Source organism: Lepidothrix coronata, unplaced genomic scaffold (genome assembly GCF_001604755.1).
Source record: "Lepidothrix coronata isolate B3197 unplaced genomic scaffold, Lepidothrix_coronata-1.0 Scaffold114, whole genome shotgun sequence".
In the NCBI taxonomy this organism is placed as follows: domain Eukaryota; kingdom Metazoa; phylum Chordata; class Aves; order Passeriformes; family Pipridae; genus Lepidothrix; species Lepidothrix coronata.
This window is the reverse complement of record NW_016690294.1, coordinates 1033253-1048962: the sequence shown is the minus strand read 5'-3', so window position 1 is coordinate 1048962 and position 15710 is coordinate 1033253. Positions and strand designations below refer to the sequence as shown.

The 15710-nt window shown below is 39.5% G+C and overlaps 1 protein-coding gene across 1 annotated transcript in view; it reads left to right on the top strand.

Moving 5' to 3' along the window:
• The window catches only part of ADGRL4 (adhesion G protein-coupled receptor L4), a 76697-nt gene that overhangs the window by 23599 nt on the left and 37388 nt on the right, over nucleotides 1–15710 (top strand). The window lies entirely within an intron of this gene.

Genomic DNA, 15710 nt, shown 5'->3' with positions numbered 1-15710 from the left:
GAGGCAGAATTATTTAACTCTTAATATTTTATTAATTTTCAAGAGATCTGATAGGTGGTATGCCCAGGGTGTGTCTGCAAAACTGGAAAACCAAAGAATTTCATGAGAGAAGTGGTAGGACCACTGGATCTGCAGAAGCTTCTTTTGCCAAGTTATTTATCTGTGAATCAGATCTCATGTGTGCATGTACCCTGCAAACAGAGAAAGTGGAAACATGAAAATATGTGATTTTCTTTTATTTAAAATAGATGCTTTCTGTTGCTAGGAGTCTGATGCTTGGGGTTTGGTTTGATTTGTATAAGCTTGAAGTATTATAGTTGTTAATGTGATTTCAGGAGTTAAAGCTTTAAGTAAAAAAAAAAAAATTACTGAATATTGTAAAAGCATTCATTTCATACACTGGAGGCATTTCTAAAGACTGAGCACCATAGCCTTGAGGTGCATAAAAATAACAAACAATTCTGCTCAAAATGCACTATTACAACCCTCTTCTTGTCTGCAATTTTTACCTTAAATTCTACGCTATAAAAATTTTTCCATAGGAGAGGAAACTTTACTTTAAGTAAGGGTTCAATCTGCCTGAGAAGGTTCCTGCAAGGAGGACTGGGCTGGAGGACCTCCTCTCTGTGTCTCCAGATCCTCTCCAGTGCTCAACAGGGGAAACAACAGCACAGGGCTTAGAGACAAGCATGAGCAACATGTAACTTCTCTGCAATATCAAAAGGGTATTCAAGGTTAAATCTCCCAGCCACTTGAATCCACGACAGAATTTCCTTTTTAACTCTGCTTTTTAATGGGGAAATAAGGTACTTTTCTAACTGTGCAACTTAATCTTGCACCATCCTTCGCTCAAAGTAAAAACATTCCGGAGAGCAGCGTTTGAAAGGAAGTTTCAGTTTGTTTCATTTCTTAAGATTCATTATGTGGTTTAAGCTCACCCCAAACAAGATCAAGGTGCCAAATGAGTTCATATTGCTATCAAAGCAAATGTGACCTTTTGGGGTTTGAGCCTGTTTTGTTTAAATCAAAACAGACAAGGTAAACGAAAGGGGTTTGTAGATGGGGAACCGAGACAAAGGCAGGCTAAGTGTTTCTACAGGCTTCCACCCACGGTCTATGGGAATGTCAATAAATGAAAATAAAATCTATAAGTCTCTCAAGGTCACATATTCAAGGGTGCATCCAGCTCACAACCTCCAGTTGTGGAGGTGGCTTCAGGAGCACGGAGGAAGGTGGAAAATCAGGAAAGGAGACTGCTGTGTAAAGGAAGGGACCAACCTTTTGTATCTGGGAGTTACCTGGGGGCTGGGGACAGGGAGGCACAGCAGGGAGAGGTGTCTGTGTCCAGGCTGATTCAACATCAGTGAAAATGCCTTGACTCTCTAGAGACACATTGCATCTTTAGAACTGTGAAGGTCAACAGAGATGCCACTATTTGCCAGAAGAGTTTACGCTTGCTTACTTTGCTCTTTGTTATCAGGGGCAACCCCTTGCTGAGTAGCCACCAAAGATGAGATTTCCTGTTGGGCTGATGACTTCTAATTGCACTGTTCCCGTTATCACCCCGACAACATCCCTCAGCAGAAAGTGCTGTGCTAGAGCCACGAAAGATAGGGACACTGTTTGTCATGTAGTCCACTGGAGAGCCCAGAGCACTTCCCCGTGTTTAGTATAGACGGGAAGTCTTCAGTAGCAGTTGGCAAATGTTGAATTATTAAATTATGTCTACAGCACTTCATATAATTATTGCCCAAGTGATAGTACAGCGAGATAAGCCCGGTGTCGACAAGCAGACTTTTCCACCTTCGCAGTTTGGTTTAACAGCCTTGCTTTTTTGAAATTCAAGAAAAGTCCACTCTGTCAGGAGGAATTTAAATAGAAAATTAAATGGGTTTGCATATTGCTCTGCTTGAGAGATTTTTTTTTTTGTTAGCCTTCAAAGTCTGCATGATCTAACCAAGCATGTGGAAGCCAGATACAATATTTCTGATCTCTATAATAGTTGTTATTGTGGAGAATCATTAAATACAAGCAGTTACCCCAAATGTTATTTTAGTTCACTAAATATTCTGTGGATTAATAATACTGTTGTGGAGACAGTAGAACAGGAATAGCTGAAATCATTTTTGGGTGCCTTCTCAGCTGGCTGCTTTCAGAGGGAATTCACTCTGGTGATCTTTTCTTCCTCGAGGAAAAGAATTTAAACAAGAGATGACTCCACAATTTTGCCTCAACCAGAAATAACTGCAGAGGAAACTTTGTTGGCTCTTCCCATTTCTTTCTGATAAAGTGCAATTGGTCCAGCCCTTGCCTGGCTCTGTGAGGTGTTGGGAGGCAGGGGTGTTGTGGGGGAACACAAACTACCACCACAGCCCTTCTCTAAACACACAGTGGAACACGACAGCTCTGCCCTGGTGACAGAAAACATCAAAGCAACAAAACACACTGTTTTATCTGATGGGGGTAACAATATCTCAGCTAATAAAATGGCTGTCATCCCTGCCCATTGTACAGATAAGGAAGCTGAGGACGTTTGGATGCTCTTTGTTGGTACGCCAAGTTGCAATTATCCTACGACAGAGCCCTCCTGGTTGATTGATGAAATATTTTGAGGGGGAAAGCGCTTCAATAAGTGAATTTCATTGGATTTGATGATGACATTGCTTGCACAATGGCTGGCAAAAACAAAAACATTTTGAGTGGAACTAGGAAAACATGGCCTTATTTAATCTGCCTGGGATGTCCTTGCCACATTCATTTATTTGTATTTTATGTTGGATGTAAACAAGTCTAATTCTGAAGTTCTTATGTTGACCTTTTCTGGCACTGAGATCAAAGTACCGTCTGCAGTAAAGATGAGAAGACTTTAAAGACTTCAGTGGCTTGTCAGAGTAGGGTATGTTTAAACACAAAATATCACAACAGAGCAGCCTTTGGCTAAAATGAAGTTCTAAACAGATTCGTTGCTCCTCAAGAAACCCATCATTATCTTGCAGCTTAATGGCCTAAAAGTAGAGCCTGCTTAGAAAACAATTTTTCCTTCTTTCCTGAGCCTTAACTCACAGGGCGACTCTGACACTTGCCTCTAACAGATGTAACATGGATGTCGCCGGTAAAGAGGAAAGACATGCCTTTTCTTTACTCAAATTCCTAGGTAGATTTGAGGACTGGTAAAACCCTCCTCTGAACAACAGTCAGACCTCTGTAAAATATCAGCCTTTCCAAAGCGTGGCATGCTGTTCCATCCCCAACGTGCCCTTTTCCCTGGCTCCAGCTGTTTCTTATCCCAGATCTTTCAGTGGGTCTCTGGAGGAGGTCCTGGAGGTCAACTTTGCAGTGCCTGATCTGGAGCCAAGGCAGCTGGAGTAAGAATTTGAGCACTAATTCGTTATTTTCTTATTTAACATCTTGACCATTTGAAAACAAATGTCTTTTTAAACACTGCTTTTCTGTGTCCATAGTCTGAACTTAGATTTGAGATGTAAACCTCCTCCAAATGAAATGTTTAATGCTTGCTATAATGTAAAGTTTCCAACCAATCCAAGCACAGAGAACCTTTCCCAACAAAGAGAAACTGGAATTTTTCAGTGCTCTGACTGAGCTAGGACTCTCAGAGCAAAACTGAGGATATCCTATAGAACTGCCTGTGCTGGCACGTTCAGAGACGGGTGCAGAGGACAAAAGGCAATGACTTATTTTGATGAACAATACGTGATGTAATAGTTTTCCTGGATTAAAAACAAAGTAACCATCTTTACTGCAGCTTGCAGCACTTTTCCACTTTCCTAATAAACAGCCCAAATTTCAGGGATACTTAAAATGCTGTGGAAATCTGCCCAATGTTTCTACAAGTTCAGTCTGTTTGATAATCAAAATATTTATCTTGATTATGTTTTCTTGAACTTAGTTTTAGTCGCTTACTTTGAGAGGTTTATTTCAATAGATGAAGGGAAGTTATTTTTTGTGGTTTTGAGTGATTTTTCTCAGGGAGCAAGTTTATGCATTTCCAGTTGAGACTTTTGCAGCTGAATAATGCTCAGCACACAACACTAATGGAAGTTTGTGCAGTGCCTCCCTCTCTGACAGATCCTCAGCATGGCACTCTGTGGAAATCTGTTGTGTTTTATATGCCTTTATTCAGCACCTTATGACAAATCCTCCTTTTCTGTGGCTTCTCTCATCTTAGTATCTCCAGTTGCTGAAAGATACACAGCATTTATACAACAAATCTACACCCTCCCACCTGTCAGTACTCCCAGGCATAAAATGCACATAATAACACTTTATGTGGCAGGTTGTATTATGGCAGACAAACTTGAAAGTGTTTTCAGGCCTGACTTGTGCCATATTTCAACCTTGTTCCCTGTTATAAGTATTACTTCTGTCCAAACTCTAGATATGTTTTTAATGGAACTTTTATATTTTTGCCTACTAAGTGCGTTTTGTATCTTTGGGATAATAAAGTCCTTAGCCCCTGTACCTAAGAATAAAAACCTTCACTGGAAAATGACAAATTTGTGTAGACAACAGTGATTATGAATAAACAGAATATTTCAACCCAGGATGTAATAACTATTGAAGAGGGGAGTTGTTAGTGTAGTCAGCAAGGGAAAAGTCACTTTAGATTGGTTTGGGATGCTATGTACTCCCCTCACTCTCAGAATTCATTAAGGGACCTGAGTAGGTTAACTCATTCTGCCGTTTGACATGAAACTAAAGTTTTCCAGATTGTATATCTTAGAAATAAAGGTCTAGAAAGAGCTATCAAGACCATTTGGCCTGAGGAAACCATGGTTTCCATCACTTCAAAGCTGCAGGTTTCAGGAGGGAGAGATAAAAGAGGAAGTGTAGCCTTAAGAACAGTCTGGTTTTTGGAAGACATTTCTACAGAAAGGAGGAGGGCTAGATGCTTTCCGAATTAAAAAAATTCCACTAAGATGATATTTGGTTATTATACAGGAAAATTATTATTACTGCCCAAAAATCTGCAGCCTTTTACCTGAGCAGAGCAGTAGCACAGACCTAACTTCTTCTGAGTTTTATAACCTCCAGTTCCACTTGCATCATTACATTTAGCTTTAATTCACATCAGAAGGAGGAAAAAAGAGGGAGGATGAGGGTGTGTATATGACTCTAAACCCTGTATGATTTTACAGTGATTTTTTTTTTTCCAGGAGTGATCCACTGGGGTAAGTCTCTGACAATATCATTGTCAGTAGTTAAGATGTTTTCACCTTGGAGTTAAATACTTGCAGCATTGACAGTAGCTGGAAATACTTCAGTGGTTACTGTTGTAGTCATTAGTCTAGCTGAAGTAATGCTGGCATGTTTTCCCTCTGGGTAGAATTCCTCAGCCTAATTGTCTCCTCCTTGCCAGACCATATTTGATATCTTCAGGTTTGGAGACTGGATATTTTCCAGCAATTAATGGCTTTTCTCAGTTATAGATTGAAATTATTTCCTTTTGTGATTTAGTCTCCTCTCCAGCAGTGAAGCTATTGAATTCCAGAACATTTAAATGGGATAACTTACAAATAGGCCTAATATGAAAAGCACAGTCATCAAGCTACATGGAAGCTCTGTGGTCCACTGTAGAAGATGGATAGTTCACATGTAATTTTTGACAAGAGTGAAACAGTATTGACTTTAAAAAATAAAACAAATAAATCCACTATTTACTATTGTGCTACCTTCTTCTAATGAACTAACCTTAATATTAGCTTAGAGCAACATAAGTCCATGTGTCTCACAGAGTAGCGTCAGGTAACCTCATCTAACCTCCTGAAGAGTGCTGGCAACCAAATTTCATCAAGCTGCTCCTGCCTTTAGTCCTTTAACTTGGGTTTGACCAAAGTACAAAGTGAACTCTTTATCTCTGATGCCCAGACTGGACTCCTTAAGGTACTTTGTCCACTCAGAGCATAATTAGCCTGTGGTTTCAGAAATCAATGAATACTGTTCTACAATGGAAAAAGCTTCTGTAGCCGCTGTTTTATGGCCTCCCATGTTACTTGAGCTATTACTTCTCTCAAAGCAATTTTACCACATCTTTTATGGTATTCTGCTTTTTAAATCCAAAATGGAACGTAGTATACAGATCCAAAAAGCAAGAATTTTTTTTTTTAACACTGCTTCAGATATGTACAGGACATTATCTTCAATAAACTTTGTCCTTTGAAAACTAATGTGGTAGAATGGCAGCTGCACTTCATAATGTACCACCTATTTTTAGGTGGCATAAAGAGGGACTTCTAGTTGAACACTGATGAGCCCATTTGTCCTTTCTAGATATGGATCTGCCCTTCTTGACCAAATAAAGACATGAAGTCTTTATTTTGAGCTATTTATTTAGGAGCTAAGGCTCTCAAATCATGATTTAGCAAAACTTTTTCAGTGCAGTTCAGTTCTTCTTTTCCCTTCCAAAAATGCTACTAAATTGGTAAATGTAAATGTCTGTAGGAGACATGTATCTGGTAGCTGTTGGGATTTAGATATGGACATAGTAATCCTGATATAGTTATATTGTCTTTCTTAAGATGCATTTAACATCTGTTGGATGCAGGTCAGAGGGATCACAAGATCTGGTGCATGGAAATGTACAGTTTCTTTGCAAAAGAAAACTTCTCCTACTGGAGAATTATGTCCTCTATGAGAAGAGTGGTTATGGTTCTGGTTTAACATGCAAAAAAAATGTGTCATACTGAGTCTGTGTATTTTAGAAAGTTCTGCAAACAGAGTTTTGAGAAGTTAGTGTTAGAAATAACAAGAACCAGGTGCATTGGGAATTGAAAAACTTTCAGTCTTATTTTCCTGAATACCATTATACAATGTCTAGTAGAGTGTTGGAGGGATATGTGTACACAGCATAAATAAATATGCATTATTTAGATGAACCCTCATGTTCTGATACACCTACTTTTATGGATGGTGCTGATTCTATGCCAGCAGTATGGTAAACAGAAAATGCAATGGGAAGTCTGCAAGAAGTTACAGTGCAGATATTGTCTGGCTATAATCTGGTTTGGTTTTGGTTGGATTTTGGTTGGATTTCTGGTTTCATTTGTTGGTTGTTTTGGGGTTTTCTTTAATTCAGTTCCATTTGTAGTGTCAAAACAGAACTTCTACTTGGGCTGCATATTCAGTTCTGCAGGGAGCATAGTTACCTACTGGCAAAGCTCTCTAAGCAGGGAAGTGCTGTGTTACTTACTTTCCTTTAAGCAAAAATATTCTGATTGGGCATGTGCTATCTTACTTTTCAGTTCAAGGGTGATTTTCAGTGAAAACAAACAAGTGAGCAGCAAAAAGGAAAGCTCAATTGGGAATTATGTAATTTAATAATGGGGAAGTTTCTAAAAGCCTTCTGCTGGTAGCATTGAGAGAAACAGTGACACCTGCACACTGCCAGGAGCTTGAATCCAGCATATCCCCATTCAGCTGCACTTCACCTCGTATTAATTCTGTGTTTTTGAAGGAGGCAAACCAAGAAACTAATGATGTGTCTCAATTACATTCTGTCTAATCCTCGAGTGGTAAACCTGACACAGAGCGTCTGCCAGAACGTTGAGGTCAGGTTTTTGTAATTTGATCAGCATGGGGTAAAGAAAGGAAGAGCAATGTGATCTTCATTCTTGACTTCTGCTTGTTTCCATACCTTTAACAACTAGTTCTGTGCCTGAAAAGTTATTTTACGAGTCATGACAGAGCTCCAAGTACTCACCCATTTGTGAGCATCGCTGTGTGCTCCCTGTGCAATGGGCTCACACTCCTCCCAGTGCCACTGACATTAAATATGTGACCCTGCCCTTCGTGCTTTGCAGGGACTCCCAGAGCAGCACGAGTGCATCTGGGTGCTTCCAGCCCTGGCTGTGGGAACACAGTGCTGCTGCTGCCATGTGACATTCAAGACTTCAGGGTGTAGTTCTGTTTAACTGAAGGATGACGAGCCCATATCCTGACACAGAACAGCACCATTTCTTATCACAGCCTTTGCTGCATGCGTGCAGTGGGTTTGATAAAGCTGATCAGATCATGCTCAGTGTTCCTCTGCCTCCTTCAAGCTGTGTTGTCTCTCACTTGCACCCTTCTTCACATCTTGTTTACTCACACCATGATGGCACCATGGTGGGTTTCGTGTATAAGCTGTAAAGTGGTGATGCGTTTCCTGTCTGTGTTTTCTGAATAAATATCTTTCTTTTCTTTTTCTTTTGTGATTTGGGAAAGTGTTGCCAGGAAGTTTTTCTTCCCTCTTAATCAAACTGTTTGCTAAGGTGTTTTCCTTCTGTCTAATCTCTTGCATGGGACCAAAATGTTTAGATTTGAGTGGTGACGTCTTACTCATTCCCATCCTGTCGGATGGGAGCGTTGTGTTGTTTGAGTTCACAGTATATCCATCTGGGAGCTGTGTGCGACTGGGATTATTTTTCTATCCCATCCTCTTCAGTATCTACTTGCCAGTTTTCCAAAGAATTCATCCAGTCATGACTTTTCACCTCCAAAGCCAGTCTTGGAACTCCAGAAGACCATCTTCAACTTGTTGGGTTGGGGGGTTTTTTTCCATTTTTCTGTCTCTGACATTACTCTGCTGCAGTCTCTCTCCTTCTTCAGCCTTGCATTTTAAGAGCTCATCAGGCCAGGTGCTCAGCTGATGAATTAGTGCCATGTTCTTGGGAGAAAGCAGCAATAAGGCCTCCTTGGGGGAAGTGATGGGAGTGTTGATTCTCTCTGCACTGCACACAGTCCCCTGCTCTCCAGAGGTACCAGGGAGGCAGTGCTGGGGAAAAACTGGGACAGGGCCACTCAATATTTATTCCCCCTTTCAATTATTTATTCCCCCTTTTCCTTCTGTTTCACTAATTTGAGCACCTTACAGATGCTGCTCTGGGTAAATGGTTTGTTTCCAGTCAAGGACTAGTACTTTCAATGATATATCCCCCACCACAACCCCATTCTTCAAATGAGTGATCACAAATTATAGATTTTCTTTTTTTGATATTTCACAAGTGTTGAAAAGGCAGGTTGTTCTGTATGGCTAAACAAATGAGACTTTCATCACTGCACTTACCCAATAATAAATTCTTTTCATGTTTTATTTATAATGTCTGGAAACACCAGCAAGAGATGAAGGAAATAGTTTAGATAATATATTAACCTGTCTAAACCTTGTCCAGTCTCTGAAACTCAGCCTGAGTGTGATTTTAATACATAGGAAACTTTCCTTTCCTCCTTCTTTTACACTGTTCTGCCCTGTTCCTTAACCTGGGACTAAGGGATTTTTCTTTTGTGAGGATCTGTAGCTCATCCAGACATGAAAGAACTGCTGATCCAAAATCATCTCTGCGTATCCACATAGCCTATGAAGACTGTGAGAGAAAATAATTGTTTGCTGTACTAATAACTTTTAGGACACTACCTAGCTGCAGACCCACCAAGTTCAAACCAGTTAAAATCTCCTGACAAGCTATAAAAACATCCTGAGAAGGCAATGTGAAAAGCTCTTGCAAGGGGGTAGGGAATTGTGAAATCTTAGCCGGACAGAGCTTGCAGTGGCAAGATTTCCTATGCAGCAACTGCATGGTTCCCTGCCCTGGTGTAGGACTAAGATGAATCAGGCCCATTATGAAAGAAATTCATATTTAAATGAGATTTCCAGCCCAGTTCTACAGCCTCAAGTGGTTATTCTAAGCGTCTGCTCTTTCATGCTGATTTAGACCAAGCTCAAATGCTGAATCTTTAGAGAATCATAAATAAATTGTGTTAAATTGCCATTAATGAAAACAAATCACAAGAAAGGAGAGGCAAGGTTGTTAATGGTATCGCTGTTCCTAACTCGGCCTTTGATGGCTGGAGATGCACAGTCCTGCAGCACAGCACTGATGTGTGTGAGCTCACCCACTGCTCTGAGACCTCCAGACAAGCTCAGCACAGCGGGGTGAGCAGCCCTGGAATTTGTTTTACAGGAAGCCTTTCATTTCCTCGCTTTTGAGGGGTTAAGTGAGGCACTTCAAGCACTGTTCTCCCACGAGGGTTGCACTAGGGAAGGGTAGTTCTCCTTTCCCCCAGGGGCTCCATCTCAGCTTTGGCAGCAGAGGCTGCTGTCAGAGGAGAGCAGTGGGATGCGTTGGATCAGTGTATTCCCCAGCCACTCTGGATGCATTTCCTTCCCACCCACTGCTGCCCACTTTTCAGGTTCCTGTGTCCTAAGCTGCCACCACTGATCCTGGCAGATGGTGAACCCGAAAAATCCAGTATAATAAACTGCCCAGAGGCTTTTGATTTTTGAGTAGCAAAGGTATTTATTGACAGCCCCGGGAGCAAGCCAGCTATTGCTGGAATACCTTGCTCGAAGGCTTCACACAAAATCAGCGGTTTTTATACAATTTTCATGGATGATTAAATGCATATTCAAGTGATTACAACATCTATCTATACATATTAATAACAGGTGGAGTGTAGGTGGAGCTCAGGCGGGGCTTGGGGCGGTGCTTCTCTTGGCCCTCAATCTTGGGAGTAGTTCCATCCTTCCTCCATGGGTCTGGGGGCTTAAACTCATCTTCCTCAGCTTGGGCTCCTTTCTCTTCTGTTGACCTCAACCAGCTCACTGAAGCTTGGAGAAGGCCTTGGTTCCCAGCCTGTTTCTTCTATTCAAATGTCTACTTTATCTTACTGCATCTTCACTTATTACTTCTAGGCCTATTCTGTGTTTCTTTTACCATTCTCTTAAGTTTTGGTCCAATAGGTAGAACAGAACTACAGATTGTTTGGATGTTCACAGCTTGTTAGCAGGCCCAGATTTCTTAGTTAACTCTTTTGGGCCTGGCCTCCTGTTTCAACAGGTCTGCCCCAGAGGCAACCCTGGTTTCCACAGACCCAGATTAGGGCAAAATTAATCATTAATGTTTTAATTGCATTGTCTTATGTCATGAGGGGAATGCACTGAATAGAATTATATATGGGCTGCTTCTAGTCCTTATACTGTAACATCAAATTTCATTAAACTTATGAAAATCACACCCCTACGTGTGTTCCTGCTTGGATTTGGGGAAACTCAGGTGACCAACCTCCAAATTCAGTGTTGTTAGTTTTCTCATCAGGTTGTTTGCCAGTTAATTTAGGCCATCAGCCTGTCTGATTGATTTCATTCCATGCCAGAGATCCCAAAATATATTTTCTACTCACTATTCACATCTACCAAAATCTCATTTTGCATGGACTGGGGAGGGCTGAAAATGCACAAATCATTCTGTTTAACTTTGGGGGTTTCAGCCTTGTTTGTTTGTTACTTGAAATTGAGGGAGAAACAATTTACTTTGAAATTTATAAAGAGGAAAAACTTCTGTGTGGTTGTGAATCAGTATGACAAGTTTCACCCCAAAACTAACTCTTCATATTATATATCATCATACCATCAAAAGTTTATCACAGATATATGCCCAGTGCAATAAGAATCTTTCATAGCTTTTTGATAAATCCACTACCATAGGACTTTTCCTCGTGACATTTTTCATGCAAAATATGCATGAAAAAACAGCATTACAAAAATCTTATATCTAAAATTGAAAACTCAAAGCATTTTCTCGTGCTTGTCACAATAATAACATGTTATGTAATTTTGTAGCTGTAGCTGCCTTGGTGTTTTCCTACTGTAGGTTATAATTTTATAACCATCCCATATTAAAATAGAATATGCGAGAGGGTAAAATTTGTACTTTATTAGGATATGGAATACAACAAAAGAAATTTCCTGTTTGGTTGGTTTTGGGTTTTTTTCTGCCTAAAACCTTATCAGATTCCTGTAGCTTCCATCTGCATCATGGCCCTAAAATCCTCAAATGATTCTTCCATTTTGTATTGGTACATTTTAAAATATCTAAAATAGTTTAATGCTCTCTATGCAAAAATGTACTGTATCAACGCTAAACAAAATTCATTCACATTTTACTTAATATTACCTGATTATTAATGTTACCTGATGTGTAAAAGAGTGATTGTTCAAACACTGGATCCAATTTATAGTCTTCTGTGACCAGGGAAGTCTTCCATCAGTGCCCAAGCTTCTTAGTAATCCTGCTCAATCCTAAACCAATGGTATTCTCAGGTGTGCAAGTGTTTTAACACAGAATTACGAGCTCAAATCAAAATGGAGTTTGAAAGGGGTATATCAGCCTTTCACATTTTTCTTGCTTTTGATAATCCTTAATACATTTTCAAGAGACCAGTAGAGGCAGATGACATGCAGCTGACAGTCGATTCCATCTAACCACAAATGCATTTATGTACAGTAAAATCCATGCCAGCTGTATTTTTAAGGTAAGAAAGAAAAATTGATTTTAATTCTACAATTGTACCATGTAAGCATCCTACCAATATTTAGGTACACGTTCCCGTGTGTACAAAAAAACCAACACCAACCAAAAAAAATGAAAAAAAAAAAAATCATGCAAACCCACCATCCCAAAAACCTGCTCCCCACATCCCCACTGGCATTTCTTAAGACAGTGTAGCTATTCAGGAAATGCCTTCTATGTCAAACTTGAATGCAGCATTACCATTTAGCCATAATAATTAACTTTGTCGTTTGGCCATCTTGTCTCCAAAGTCTCCAAATTTTTCATCATTTACTGGAGGAAGAAAAAAAGAAAACATATTTAAAGGAATGTGTATTCCTGAGATACTGCCTGCAGTATTCAATGAGTGCCTGTGCACCAGTGAATGCACATGGCACAGTTAAATTAGGTAGCAACAAAGCAGGTGGATTATATGAGTGCTGTCATTTAAAGTATCCTTTCTGTATAGGCAGAACATTTTTAAAAAAAAAAAAAAACCAACATTTTTTCATCAATAAATCCCATTATTTTTTTCCTGACATCCTTTAAATTGCAAATCCAATAATATTATAAATCATGCAAAATTTGGAAAATTACTTTAAGCCCCTGGGCTTTACATTGGAGTGCTGTCTGAATAAAAAATTCGAGTTGTTTACACAGAGAACTCGATGATATTTTTGCCATCATTTTTGATCTTGTATAATATTTTGTGGGGGAAAAAAAAACCACCACATTTAGATAGACTGTATATGAAACTCCTTTTTTTTTTTTTTCTGGAAATTTCCTCTTTACTTGCCTTTCTCATTAACCCAGTAGTTTTCCACAGCCTCCTGACGTCAGTGACTTTTATGTCATTAATTTCAATGGAAACAGGATGTGGTCCAGTAAATTATGCCCCAGCAGGGTCTGCTGAGTATTACATTAGACCATGGGAATAGTGAAAAGAAAGCTTCATATGAACTTAACTCTTTAAAATATTCATTCCTGTGTTTGCAGTGTAAGTTACTGCTGTTCCTTCAATGTTCAAAAGGTTTCTCAAATTATCTGAAAGGCTCTCTCAAAAAACAAGCTTACTAAGGGAATATAGTCACCATTAAACCCCTTCCAGCCATCAAAAATATTGAGCAAAAACACCAATCATCCAGTGAAGTTATTTAGGCATAATTGCAGTAAATTTATTGATAACCACCACATTCATTTTAATATTGCTTATAAATCCTTTGGACCACCTGAAAAAGGGTAATATTGTGGGATATTGAGGACTACAGCTGAAATCCTAGGAAAAAAATCCAAAAGAAAAGTTCTTGCATGTCACAAGTAGCTTCCTTAGCCCTGTTATTCCTCTACTTTGAATCAAGTCCTACCATAATTGGTGTCCTTCTACTTCTCATCTTCCATGGCTCCTATCCCCTGAGCTTTCCAAAGTCAGCACATATTGTTTTCTAGAATATGTAATATTTCCCAAGACCAAGTTGACTTGGCAGCTATAACAGGGTAGTCCACTTTTCTTTGTCATTAAATGCTGGGAGCAAACTTGGGTTGCAAGGGAGTCAAAGAGACACACACAAATTATATTAGAAGTGGACCTTGTTGTCAAGGTTTGTAAAGTGTTCTGGGACCTGGTCTCTGCAACACCAGATTTTTTTCAATTTCTTATGCCTTTGTTTTTGAATTTGGATCAACACCACACTTTTTCCTCCCTATCATAATTCCACTTAGGCTAATTTGGTTTTACTTTGGCATTCAAATTATACATGTTCTCTGCTGTATTCTCATGAATACCAAAGCTGTAGAATAAATATTGTTGACGTGTGTTGGCAAAGTGCTTTTATACTTGGATTCCTCATTAAATTACATTCAATTTTAGTTTTAATGAGCATAATCCATTTGATACTGTTGACCCGAATTCCCCCAAGGAAAACTGCAGTTCTGAATTGATATTTGCATGTCTGAGTCGACTGAGTCACATTCAAAATCATGTCAGACTTCAAATCTCAAAAAAGTCCTGTTCCAGAATTATGCTGGGGGTTGTGACTAAATTATGTTCCAGAAATGTATTCCTGCAATGCTTTGTGCCTCTTGCTGTACTTTAATCTTGTCACTGCCCTGGCTTATGTGACATTTTGCTTATCTGCACACTATCTCTGTAAAGATCTTGTGAGAACACTGACCATCAGGAAGCAGGAGCACCTTTCTAAAACTCATCCTCGGGTGCCTTTTCTGAAATCATATTTCTTCTCCCTGTCATGCTCCTTAATCATTTCTCTTCTGCAATAAATCGTTATTTCTCTCCCTGTTAGAATTCTTTCCTGTCATTCATCATGTTATGAGTACCTTTTTCTTGAGAACAGGAAAAAAATCCCAGTAGATTTCAGGAAGCTTTTAACTCTTTTCCTTTCTCACGATGTAGAAAATAGAGAATTCCACCCAGAGTGCTTCTTTGGGAGAGTTTCATTGATTTGTTTGTTTTGAAGTTTTGGGGTGCCTTAAGAGAAATGGGCTATTGGGAAAATGGAATTATCAGTGCTGTGAGTGTTTCAGTTTGATATATAGAGTGCCTGGATAAGAAAGCTTTTGAAACTTTTCTTGAATTTGGTCTGAAAACTATTCAATAGACAACAGGGACCTTGGAAGATTTCTGGAGAGGAAGTGGTTTTATTGAGTCATTGCAGAAGATCAACTCTGTGGTTCAGAGCAGGAGTTTATGATTTTGTCTGACCTTTGGTCAAGCTCTCTGGGTCCTGTGCTCACAGCGACAGCACATGCTGAGGCTCTGCAGAGATGACATAGTCTTCAAACTTGTGTCTATTGTTCCTTTGTGATGTACCACTGGGGGCATAGGATTAGCCACGTAAAATAGGTGATGTAAGCTTGCAGGTACAAAAATGATTACTTACACAGCAATTGCTAAGAGGGAAGGATCAAGCCGTGAATCTTCCTCATTTCTTTGGTCTTTCACAAAGACCTTAGTCTTTGTGATAACTGAGTAAAAACAATATACTTGAGGACTCAGGTCAGTCAGTAGGATGAATTTGTAAGTTTGTTGTCTGGTACTGCTGAGAAATACCACAAAAGGTCTTTAAAAACAGTCCATAAAAAATGTGCATTTAGATATATTGATTCTGCTTTGACGTTAGTGAATGAAGGGGGGGCTTCTTTATATCCTTCTGAGCTCTGCTTTCTATGATTCTAAATTCCCAGATGCATACTCAGAGTGACTCTCTACCTGTTGATTCTTGGATAGGAAAAAATGTTACCGAATACAACCATGGCAGAACATATACTTGTCTCAATCCTTTATTCCAAGCATATATCCAATTAAACCATTCACTTCAGTATCCCACTGATTTCCTCATTTGTTGATTCACGCAGGAAGAGTGCTGCTGA